The sequence below is a fragment of the Rhynchophorus ferrugineus genome, unplaced genomic scaffold (assembly GCF_030347505.1).
Source record: "Rhynchophorus ferrugineus isolate W39M unplaced genomic scaffold, kcgeb_rfMv2 rfM1, whole genome shotgun sequence".
Classification (NCBI taxonomy): Eukaryota; Metazoa; Arthropoda; class Insecta; order Coleoptera; family Curculionidae; genus Rhynchophorus; species Rhynchophorus ferrugineus.
Genome location: NW_027472580.1, coordinates 84,010,281 through 84,022,844, shown reverse-complemented (window position 1 = coordinate 84,022,844; position 12,564 = coordinate 84,010,281). Strand labels below are relative to the sequence as shown.

At 32.6% G+C, this 12,564-nt stretch overlaps 1 protein-coding gene across 9 annotated transcripts in view; it reads right to left on the bottom strand.

Annotated features, from left to right (window-relative positions):
• rols (zinc-RING finger and ankyrin repeat domain-containing protein rolling pebbles) overlaps window positions 1-12,564 on the bottom strand; it is a 394,615-nt gene that overhangs the window by 133,946 nt on the left and 248,105 nt on the right. The window lies entirely within an intron of this gene.

Sequence of the window (12,564 nt, the reverse complement as noted above, 5' to 3'; positions counted from 1 at the left end):
ATAACTTGTATCTTATGTCAGTCTTATTTATGTTCTTCTATACTGAAACTTTGCATTATATTATATATTATATACATTTTAGCATTATACATTTAAAAATTTAGCAGATTTTGAAAACAGTCAATAGTGTGAACACAAGTTGCACTTCTAGACTAATGTTTTTCCCACTGGCCAACTTTTAGTGTTTGTGATTATCAAAAATATAATCTAACCAAAATAGCAGTGAATTCACTTCATCTCAATTGAAGTCCCTCAATGCACTTAACTTTGATTTTTAACTAACATTCTAATGAAAATAAAATAATGAAACAAAAGTGTCGTAAAGTATCATTTATTTTAATAATACCTAACAAACACTGTTCACTGCTACTTTGGCTAGACTATATATATCCCAAAATAAAGAAGCTGATGCTTGAGATTTAGATAGCTTGTTCAAGAAGCATTTATGACTGATATCGTAAACACGAGACGTTATGCTATATTGAAAAGATGACTTACATACCTCTATCAGATTTACTGTGGGATATACACAAAATTATATTATTATTTTTGTATTGTTTGGACTCGGCACCGATTTAAAGGTGATCAGTTGGTTGTAATTAAAATAATATTGTAAATAGTTAAATAGGTTTAGTTAAGTATTAAGCTAAATTGTGCGTATATATTAGAATATAAAATACGTGTAGTAGACAGGTTGAATAAGGTTTTTGTTTATTTTAATTAAGTTGTTAAATATGATATTTTAATAGGTATTTGCAATGGGTAGGCCAAGCAAAGGTGCAGCCCGTATGAGTAAAAATAGGAATAAATATACTATAATTAAAAATAATGAACGATTCAGGCCCCAATGCTCCACTACCTAGCCTAAGGGATTTAGGAAATGTTCGAACCAAACTAGAACAAAAACAAAAATTTGTTGTCCCCGCCGGGAATCAAACCCGCGACATCCGCGCGTGAACGGTTCACGGTTACGAAATGGTTATGGTTAGTGCTTAGAAAGCAACCAATAGCTTTTGCACTGAACGGCTTCTGATCTTCCATAACATTAGCTCAGCAATAACATTATACCCAAATATCTGATTTATCTTAGATAAAAACTTCTCAAATGATATGGTTAGTGCTTAAAAAGCAAACTGAATAGCTTTTGCACTGAACTACTACCGATTTTTCGTCACATCAGTTCAGCAGAAACATTAAACACTAATATCTGATTATTTTAGATAAAAATGTTAAAACATTTACGTGCCTTTGAAATTTCAGGTTCTCCATCGATTTCCCCCCTTCCCCCAACAAATCCTGACTTGGTTCCAATGGGTCCACCTCGGAAGTGCACTTTTTCGAATAAAAAGAGAATTTTGAAAATAGGTTCATAATTGACATAGAAATCACCGAACATACATTAAAAATATATAATACAGCCGAACACTTTCTCCTTTTTCGAAGTCGGTTAAATAGCAATATGTAGAATAGCTTGACTCTAAATATTCTGGTTGTAATGTATGATTTTAATAGTTCGATGTGTTGTTTTGGTAGCATTTTCTGTAGTTTATGAACAAGGCCTTCATGCCAAACCTTATCGAAGGCTTATGCTATATCTAAGAATATAGCTGAGCATACTTTTTGACTTTCGTAGGCTGTTTCAATAACATCTGTTATTCTGTGGACCTGGTCAATTGTTGAGATCCTAATATATTATTCAATGAATATTAACTATGGAACGTAATCTAAAATTATATATTCATTACGACCTCTTATGGTGTTAGAAACTATTAAAACCATTCTTTCTATATATTTACGACCGAAAAGATCTAAGATGGTGTGCGTGCACTATCGTGGGAATTAAAAAAAAAACATCACAGCTTTGTTGTCGTAAATATTTGGATCGAGCTGACCCTGAAGACACGTTTTGATCGAAACACTAAATGGTGTTAACGGATCCTACGAGGAATTAGCCGACTGTCTGTCATCAATTTGCGTCTGTTTTCCATCGGAAGGCCTGTTCGGTTTCGTCAATTGGTTGGTGATTATATATTTTTTCGGGAGTTTAATAACCGGTATTAAATGTCATTAATGTAAAGGGGACAATTTAAGTATAATACGCATCTATAGGAGATATTTAGCTTGGTTTTTTTGTATCCTTTATACCACTTAAGTTCTTAAATTAGCTATAAATTGGTTCGTTATTATAATTCAATTAATAAATCATTATAATTTTGAAATTTTTTAATTTAAACTAGAAATATGGTGTTATCATCAACGCTTATAATGATAGTTTTATCTGTTATATTTTAGTTCACTTCTTACTAAATGGGTTTTATCTGGACTGCACTTATGGCTTGATGTGTCTAGTAATCATCTTGAAGACTAATCCACAAGACATTGGGTCCTACTTAGATTGATTACTGGCAGAAATGATTTGATACATACTGTCTTATCGTGCATTAATATTAGAAAATACACATCATAGATCATAGATATAAAGAAAGGGTAACTATGTTCCAGATGTTCTTCAGAACCACCAATGAGTCGAAAGTTTTTATTTTGGTTTGAAACCGGGTAGGGGAATGCTGTTACGGATACCTGGTCGGGAAGACCCACAGGAATAAGCGAGTTGGACTGGTTATGTGGAGACCGCCTCTGGGCTACCTATTAAACCCCATCTTATCAGCTGATGCAATGACCCTACATTCCTACTGACCCTACTTCTTACTGTTAGTAAGGAAGTTCCCGTAACCGGTAATACCGTTAAGAAGCACAAGGGCAAGGGTCAGGCAAGGACGTGGCGTCGTTATCACATCACGCAGTTTGCGGTACATGAGTTAATCGCTCGCCGGAAAAGGTCGAGATGACTTGGAGTTAGAGCACGACGGGGTAGTGTCGGCTGTAATAGAATAAGGCTACGAAGAGCCGAATGAGTTATTGGCCTAAAATGTAGGCCAGCTCGGTAATACATCTAATGTCCGAGAGACGAAGAGCGGAGAAATATCTCGAGTAAACCTCGGATATAAAATTGTGAACTTGGGGGACGTCTGTTTCTCTATGAATTTGATTGTTCCTGACGAACCAGGGGGCATTGATTATTCTCCTGAGAATTTTGTTTTGAAAGACTTGAAGACGTTCCACTTGGCTAGGTGAGACATATTTTGGATAGACACTCCGTATAAAACCGTATAGAACGACTGATGGAACCAGCATCTTGTACAGGAGAGATTTTATAAAGAGAGGAAGTGTGCTGGCCCGGTCGATAAGCGGGAACAGCAAATTAACAATACCTTGACCTTTATGGAGGGACTTTTGAATGTGAGCATTCCACCTAAATTTGCGATCGAAGACAAGACCGAGGTAGGTGGCTTTTTCTAACCATGGGATTTCTGCGTTCTCGATTTTAAGAAGCGAAATGCTCGGTGCAAAACGCTTCTTGTGGAAGAAGATGGTCCGGGTTTTCTGTGAGTTGACCTGCAACCTCCAGAAATGTAACCACTGGACCATCTCATCGAGTTGTTTTTGGAGTCTGCTTCAGATGTGCGGTGCTACTCTTGAAAAAGCAAAGTAAGCAATGTCGTCCGCGTAAAAAGCTGCCTCAACTTGTGGTCTCCTAGGGATAACTGAAAGAAAAATGTTAAATAGAGCGGGTACCAGGGCCGCCTTGTGGAACTCCTGCGTTGATGGTTTTCCGGCTAGAGAGAATATCTTTAATCTCACCTGGAACGTAGTAGAGTCGTGTAGAGTCGAAAGTACAAAAGCAAGAACAAGGGACAGATTTATTAATAAATCAAGTCCCGGTCGGAGATGTTACACCACGCTGTTGAACACACCATCAATACATATTTTTAGTCGACGTCTAGGGTTCTCGTGATCGGTACCATCGCGGGTACCCAACAGCAGTTAACATCAACAAGAAAATAAATCAACTAATCAATATATTTATTGTTTTTGGTTCTATTATTTAGTTTAGTTTTTTTTTGGAAATCAATTTTAACGAAATTTGCTTTTATAATATAATTTTTATAACAATTACATTAAAATTTATTTTAATGTTTTTAAAAGTTATTTTCCAGGATGTTAAAGTTTATATAAGGTGCATTCTTTTCAAAAGATCCAACTTATGAGCTCTTACATAAATACAGAAAGGGTTGTTCTTTATATATATATATATATATATATATATATATATATATATATATATATTCAAAGAACAACCCTTTCTGTATTTTGGAATTGGAATCATTATAGGTTACTCAGTCCACGTAAGAATCTCCAAGAAGAAGGGGTAAAATTGCAATCAAGAACTACATATAATTATACAATGAATATTTCTTCATTGTTACATCTTCATGTTATTTACATATCTCCTTATAATTCCGCTACTATTACTATATTATGTTTTCTAAATCCTATTTAACAGAGCTCCAGGAATCTATTCTAATTCATCCCAGTGAAGGATGGTATATCTCGATTTTCTTATTTTATTTGTATTTTATGTATTTTTATTTGTATTATTTTATCAAAATTATATACACCTACACCAAATTTATTAAACTAATTAAATTAATTAATTTAAGTAAACTCATAGTGAATGTCATTTTTAATACTCTTAATTGTCTGGTGCATCCTCAACAGGATCATGCAATAAAAAATAAATTAAGTGTTTGATTTAGTGGATGAATTACTAGGACTTTAGAGGATTATTATTTCATATTAACATGTATACGTGTATACATTTCATATTAACGTGTATACAGTTAAAGCAGCTCTTGATAACACATTATTGAAAGAAAAAGTGGTATTTCTATTTGTTATAGCAATTACACAATCTAGCAATTACACATTATACAATATTTATTACAATATTACAAAAAATGTCTAGTAAGAATACAAAAAAATATTTTATAAAGCTGACGTTTTTAACTGTAACAAGGAATATTAAAAGCAGATGTAACAGTAAAGTACCAATTAACCATACTGTTTATATTTCAGTAAAATGAACTCAGAAAGAAAGAAATACCTACGCATCTAATTTGACATTTTCCATGAACACAGGAAACATTGTTCATCATTGTTATACCATACTTACAGTGAGACATGTTACCAATGGTACTATTTTAAGTGCTGTAATGATTTTCGAAATGCCTGAAAAAGCTTACGCTCTTCTATCAAATTGAAAGCGATGACAATTTCATATTTAATTATTTATCATTTTCATGGGCGTTTTTAAAATTTATTACCGATAAAAACTAATGAATATTTATGAGTTTCCTCGTACGTTGGCTATCTAATTATTCATCGTCATCACTAAGGAGCTTTTAGGCTTTGGCTCATTTCGAAATTAATTGGGAATGTAATTAAAATTGCAGTTGTAAATAATTGCAAATAATTATTGGCGGATTTTTTGGCGGGATAAAACAGTAATACAAGATTTATGGCTGAATAATTGCTTCATTAGCTGTTGGAAAATGGATGTTCATTAAGCTGGGTCAGATTTGTACGTTCAATCGTGTAATGTCTCTATTTGAATGAGAGTAGTTGGTAACTGTTGATGTTAAATATATTTTCGATTATTTTTTTTACAGAGATATGTGATCCCACAGCTTAGTTATCTTTTCTGATTGTCATGTTCAGATAAAATAATAAGTACGAGTCATTTAATTTTATTTCCAGCGAATGGGGATGACCTCTCTTAGCAGTATATGATTACGGATATACGTAAATAGCCTCAAAAGATATAGTAAACTGGTATGGAAATCTTATGTTGATAAGAACATGGAAAAATATACAGGTTAGCGATTTACATTATTTTGATTAAAATATAAGGCTTCGTTTTTTCACGATTAGTGCCAATTCTTAAAAAAAAACAGAAATTTTACTTATAATAATATGTTTTTTTGAATTTCGTATGCAAAAAAATATGTTCCTTCTATTTAAATGGTCTAAAAGTTTAGGATAATAACCTAAGTATGTTTTTTAATATCAGCTATATAAAATATTTTTTTGTATTCTTACAAGACATTTTTTGTAATATTGTAATAAATATTGTATAATGTGTAATTGTTAGATTGTGTAATTGCTATAACAAATAGAAATACCACTTTTTCTTTCAATAATGTATTATCAAGAGCTGCTTTAACTGTATACACGTTAATATGAAATGTTTGTCATCAGCTCTAGAATATATTAATTAAAAAATTTCCATTTTTACCGATGTTATCAAAATATAATGTAAAATAATCCTCTGCATTTCCAGTAATTCATCCACTAAATCAAATACTTAATTTTTTTTATTGCATGATCCTGTTGAGGATGCACCAGACAATTAAGAGTATTAAAAATGACATTAAATATGAGTTTATTTAAATTAATTAATTTATCTAGTTTAACTAATACCGCCATATTTCAAGATGATAATTCACCCATACACATAGCCAAAAGGATTCAGTCTTGGTTTGAGGAATTTCAGATCATCAAGCATCTTCCCTGGCCAACACAACAGTCAGACCTCAACATAATTGACCCGCTATAAAGTAGGTCTCCATTTCCAACATTATTGAAGGAAACCCGAATAATTGCAGATGTTTTAAAAGCACCTAATGGCCATGCCATGATCATATTATTTAGTGCAACCCAAAATATTATTTAGTAGTTAGAAATGATGGAGCCATGTTTCATCCATTGTCACATGTCGACGCAAAACTCGGGTTTATTACGTATGATCATCTTCAAATACTACTCCGAACCATAAACACATCGTTGTTTTTGGTGAAAAGTGAGCTGGCGTGGCACCCACTTTGCACAGAGCTTTCTCATACCCAAATATTCGTGAATGATATGATGTACACGTTCAGTTGATGTCTTTAGAGTGTCTGCTATTTCATTCAGTTTCAATTTACGGTCATTCAAAATCATTTTGTGGATTTTTTAAATGTTTTCGTCAGTAACAACCTCTTTTGGGCGTCCACTGCATTCATCGTCTTCGATGCTCATTTCACCACGTCTAAACTTAGCATACCAATCCTTGATGGTTGATTTTCCTGGAGCAGTATCCGGAAACTCGGCATCAAGCCAAGTTTTTGCTTCAACTGTATATTTTCCCTTCGAACAGCAATATTTTATCAACACGCGAAATTCCTTTTTATCCATTTTTTTCACAATAACAAAAGTGGCTTCACTCAAATGCTTTAATTCACAAATTAATGATCCGTCAAATTTATACAAGCATCTTTGAGGGTTAGGACTAACTAAAACACATATGGATTTAATTCTAGTAGGGCCATCTATATGTCAGGCTGGAGACTTTTAAATTGACCTGTTATAGAACAAATAAACCGGTAATGATTACACTTCATTGTTATTTTTAAGGAACGAAAAAATCAATGAGGAAAAAAGCAAATAATCACCTAACCGTGAAAATCGGCGGCTTCCACTCTTCAATTGTGGCGAGACCGGCCATTATCCTATAAGAAAAAAGAGCATTTTTACCGGCAACTAGTCGCCCGGTGCCCACTTATAGCGCGATGCTAATAATAAGCAATAATATGCCGTAATTACCAACGGATCTAGAGTGGTTTAACGACGCAGCATCCTGTATAATACGAGAGTCGTAAAAAGAATAACATAATGGAACGATAACCATCCGATGGGCTTATGGTGCCTTTCGAATCCTGTGTGTACGAACGAGGAATGTACTTGGAGTGACCTGTAATGGTTTGATGCGCTTATCTGTGGGAATGTTGTTTTCGGTTTCACAAAGCCTCTTCATTCTCGTCTATCTGACTGACTCTCCGGTACGTTCACGTTTTTCGTTGTGAACGTTTATTATTTTATCATATTGTTTTCACTTATGATGCGGCCTTATTGGGATATCGGAAAGTATCAGGTTCCAGTTTTAAGTTACATTTTATTTGCATATATATGTATACCCCTTTTGTTGTATGTATTATGCGCTTATTCCATCGTGGATTTGAGTTTGGGTAAGATCGGAGATAATCGACAAGTAGCATTCTATTATTAGATAGAATACTATAATGATTATAATTTTTATTGTTTACATATTTAGATTATCTAAACTTTCGCAATCATTAAAAAGGGTAAAATTAAATTCTTTCCTTTCTTATTTTTCAAAAAATGCAAGAAATGCCTTTAAACTTGGTGAATAAAATACAAGTATTCAACCAAATATTGTAATAGTCGCTATCTTGAGAACATACAAGCTACTACAATGGCGATTACAATACTATTCGTCTATAAACAAAGTCAACAAGTTACTCTTCGAACGACTCTAACACACTATATGTGAATTCAGTATTCACAATTTAATAAGCAAGATAACAACACAACGATTATCAGTCTCGTTACATTTTTCCTTGGAATATCAACTTGAATGATTATTCCGAACTCCGCAAATATAACGTAGCACTGTCTCTCTCGATTTTCGTAAAACATCAAACTGGACAGTCAGCACAGGCTTAGCATCAACAGTTGTCACAATACAGCGATTAATAATATCAAGAATAATGAATATATATCATCTCCAAATTCTTGTATCTCCTAATTGTTTGTTCTTCAAATTCAAATAACCAACATCACCACGTCTTGGCTTAAATAACATGCGAATAGCCTCGGTCTCGTCTGTTATTTTCCAGGCCTCAATGTCTTCTGATTTTCCAGCAGGCATTGTGGGTACTAAATATTTCCACATGTCAACTTGTGCAACCACTAGACAGTATCGGTTTTAATAATTGTCCTCCAAGTCTTCATATGTAAAACCTCAGTAAGCAAGTCACATGTCTAGGCTGAAATAACAAGCAGACAGTCTCGTCACGGTTGTTATTGCTCCTTGCCCAAACGCCGCATATCTCTCGCCAATATCTCCGTGACCTCAGGACATCAACATGGTCCTCGTGGTAATCCAATTTTCAACTTAATTCATTGAAACTATCATACATTCACATCAACTATAGCACCTTTCGCATGTAGGATGAACCTCCGTCAATAAACATCACTCACATTCACTATTTTGAATTGTTCGTCAGACTTTTGCATTAATTTTCACTTGCCTCTATAGCTTCAAGACTCATCATTTAAATATACATCTAATTTCGCTTTTTGTTCTCATCGTAATGTCACTTCTGTTTCAGTGGTCTTTAATACATTCTCATAGTTCGATTTCTAAATTCGATGCAACATATTTTCAAATAAATCACTTTAACAATATTCCTTCTATGAAATCGTCTATGGTCTCATAATACTTGTACAATTCATCTACTATTTTCCCGTTATATCGCCGATTTTGTCAATTATATCGTCGAGCATAAACATAGTTCAGTAATTCTGGTTTCACTGCTTCTCAAATCCACTGTATTCGCCATATCTTCATATCTTCTTTGAATAGCTTCGTCGTTCGTAACCCAACGTATATTGCCGTTGAATAACAATACGTGATCATAAAACTAATTCAAGTGCATTTTGGGAATAATCTCATCTCTGATTTGTACAAAATATTTGTATTTTATTTACAAAGAAATAAAAGTATCTCTTACCAAAAGTTATTGCCTTTAGTCATTTATATAATAAATCACTTTAAAATATTTCTAATTTAACATTTCAAAAACTTTTAAAATTCCTACGAAAACAAAATAATATTAATAGGTGCTTGTATGTATTTTGTTCTGCGATATCTCATCTATATTACCTATCCTAACCGTTAAATTCGTTTATATTTTTCTAAGTAAAATGACAGTTGTCCATTTAGTATTATAGAGTTATCCAGTCTACACAGATGCTAATCATGAAATGATCAAAATTGTATTTTCGATATTCCTTAGTTTTGCTTCTTGATTGAAGAAATCTACTTTCGAAGTACATTAAATCAATTTATAATGATGCACTTTCGCCAATTGTTGTGTTTGGTTTCAATGTTTTAAAGTTGGTGATTGTGATGATATGACAAAGAATGGCTTGAAGGAGTAAAAAACTTCGAAGACAATGAATTCTCAGATTTATTGGACGAAAACTAAACTCATCATTAACTTACAGACAGCTTATCAGTTGATGATTTGGCTTACGATTATACATGCCCTTTAACATAGATATACATTATATTCTTATATATATATATATATATATATATATATATATATATATATATAATAACAAAACATTCAAAGAATAGATAGAACATGAGTCATAGAGTATGAGGTTGGAAAATACAAGTCTTCGATCGAAAATAAAAGAGGAGAACCGGAGGAATCTGTCCTAAGTGCTCAACTCGTTGCATAGTCGGACGTAAATAGACACCAGCCTTGGACCGAGGATTAGACTAATTACTATTTAATTTATCTACGTCATCGCCAAAGATGCCCTGGAATATTTCTAGCATAGTTTGCTATATATATCGAGATAATAGGGCATATTTAGAGTGTTTGCCGTGAGGCAGTAGGGAAAATCTCCGATCGCATAATGCGGTTCGATTTTTTCGATTGATAGATAAGCCGTAAAACGCGTATAGTAAGTGGAAAATTGATGCAGTATAGTTTCTTAGGTTGTTTTATTTTGTTTGTTGTTAAGAATAGGATTGCCAATGTCAACTTATCAAATTCTCCAATAATCGAAGACAAATTCCACAAATTCAGGTGAAAAAATTGCTAATTTCTCAATGTTATCGTGACGTTAGATTGAAATCGTTATATTATCATCAATATTATCTTTATAATGTTCAAGCTCATGTCGATTAGAATCCAGAATAGCATGAGACCGACACTTGTCATCTAATTGTTGTGTTATAATAAATGTATGAACCACTGGAATCTGCAGCGGATATAAATGAAAATAAAGGCTAGTTGAAATCAAATGGTTTGGTATTGGTATTCAATATCCATAAATAATCTAAAACATGTTTTGAAACAAGACTTGGTCATGATGTCGGTCAACGTAAACTCTACTGTTATGTGCTACAGAAAGACCAATTGATTGAGCACGCGAACGATTGCTAGCATTACAACTTCCTTCGTTTAAACTCAGTTTTTTCATTATAGGATGACAGTAATCACCCAGAAAAGGCTTAATCATCAAAACATCATCAGCCAACTGTGTTCGTCCCGCCCCCAGTATAGCTAACAAATTATTTTGTTTCAATTTAAATGGCCCAACATTGAGAGAATTAGAAGAAAATCACTCCGATTTAGGATGATTGGTAGTTTTTTTAAAGCATTATTTTTTTGGAGATGAAATTCAATAAGTATTTAGTCTAACTAATAAGATAACTTATTTTAGAATGCAATTTTAATTTTTTACAAACTCTTTTGAAGTTATCCAGAAGAATTACTGATTGGGGACGAGCAAAGTGTTCAGCAACATGATGTAAGTTTTGATTTAAATTTACTTTCCATGATGCTTATAAAATCACTTGGGCTTCAACAGTACCAACCTCATTAAATATTATTAATCAAATATAACGTACGTAGTTCTTTTATAAGTTGAATTGGATATAGCAAAAGTTGTTTCATTAAAACCACTGTAATTTGACTCGTATTGCTTATTATCTGGAAATTATATGGGAGTTTGTCAATAGTATTATTTGTGTCTATGTATTAGACCAAACATATCTTTGGATAATACCGATAATGAAAAAAATACCGAAAAATCAACATGTTTATTTCATGTTTGCTATCCAAAGAGTTATTATTGTTAGAGTTATTAGTTATTATATCTACCATATTATAACCATATTATATATATGTAGGTATTTTATGCGGAAGAAATATAGTTCAATTATATTGTTTGGTGTAAATCAACAGTTTTGAAAGTATGCCTCACAAAAGATTAGGAGCTATTGTGGTACCCTTAGGTTTATAGCTATTTTGGTATTCTACCAAATAACTTTATTTGAGATTTAGTGATTCACTGACCAGAAGAAAAGGAGAACTAAACTGTGTAAATGTGATATTTACAATCAGAAATAAAGTATAAAAATATTTAACAGTTTGAAAAACAATACAAAGATATCCATTATTATAAAAATGAAAGTAATGATTGTTGTAATAATCATTTTATTATTCTTATCAATACCCTAAAATTCTAAAAAACAGAAAATTTATTTCTAATCGACAAATATTTGCATAGTGCTTTGCTATCTATATTTTAGAATGTACGTCAAAATACAAGAACATTAATGAAAAGTCTGATCACTCATCAATCAGATCAGAAGAGAAACAAAAACAATAACTAATATAGTGAATCCAGTATCCAAAAAGAGTCACCTTGATGAAGGAATGATATATATTATTTGTCACAGAACCGAAATTTCAATATAGCCCGAAAATATTAACCCAAGAATATAAGAATTTCATTGAAATGATAAGTGTTCGAAGCTACTACCGTTCGAAAGTTTGAAAACACGTTATTCTTAACTGCAATAAAGAAATACAGCAATAAATATTTAAATTAACATGTTAGTATTGGAGTTTAATATTAATTATGCTTTATTTAGAAAAATGATCTTGCGATTTCTTCTAAAGTGTATATAATTGGCTAAAGTTTTGTTTTTCAAGAAGGTGACGATCCTAGGCACCC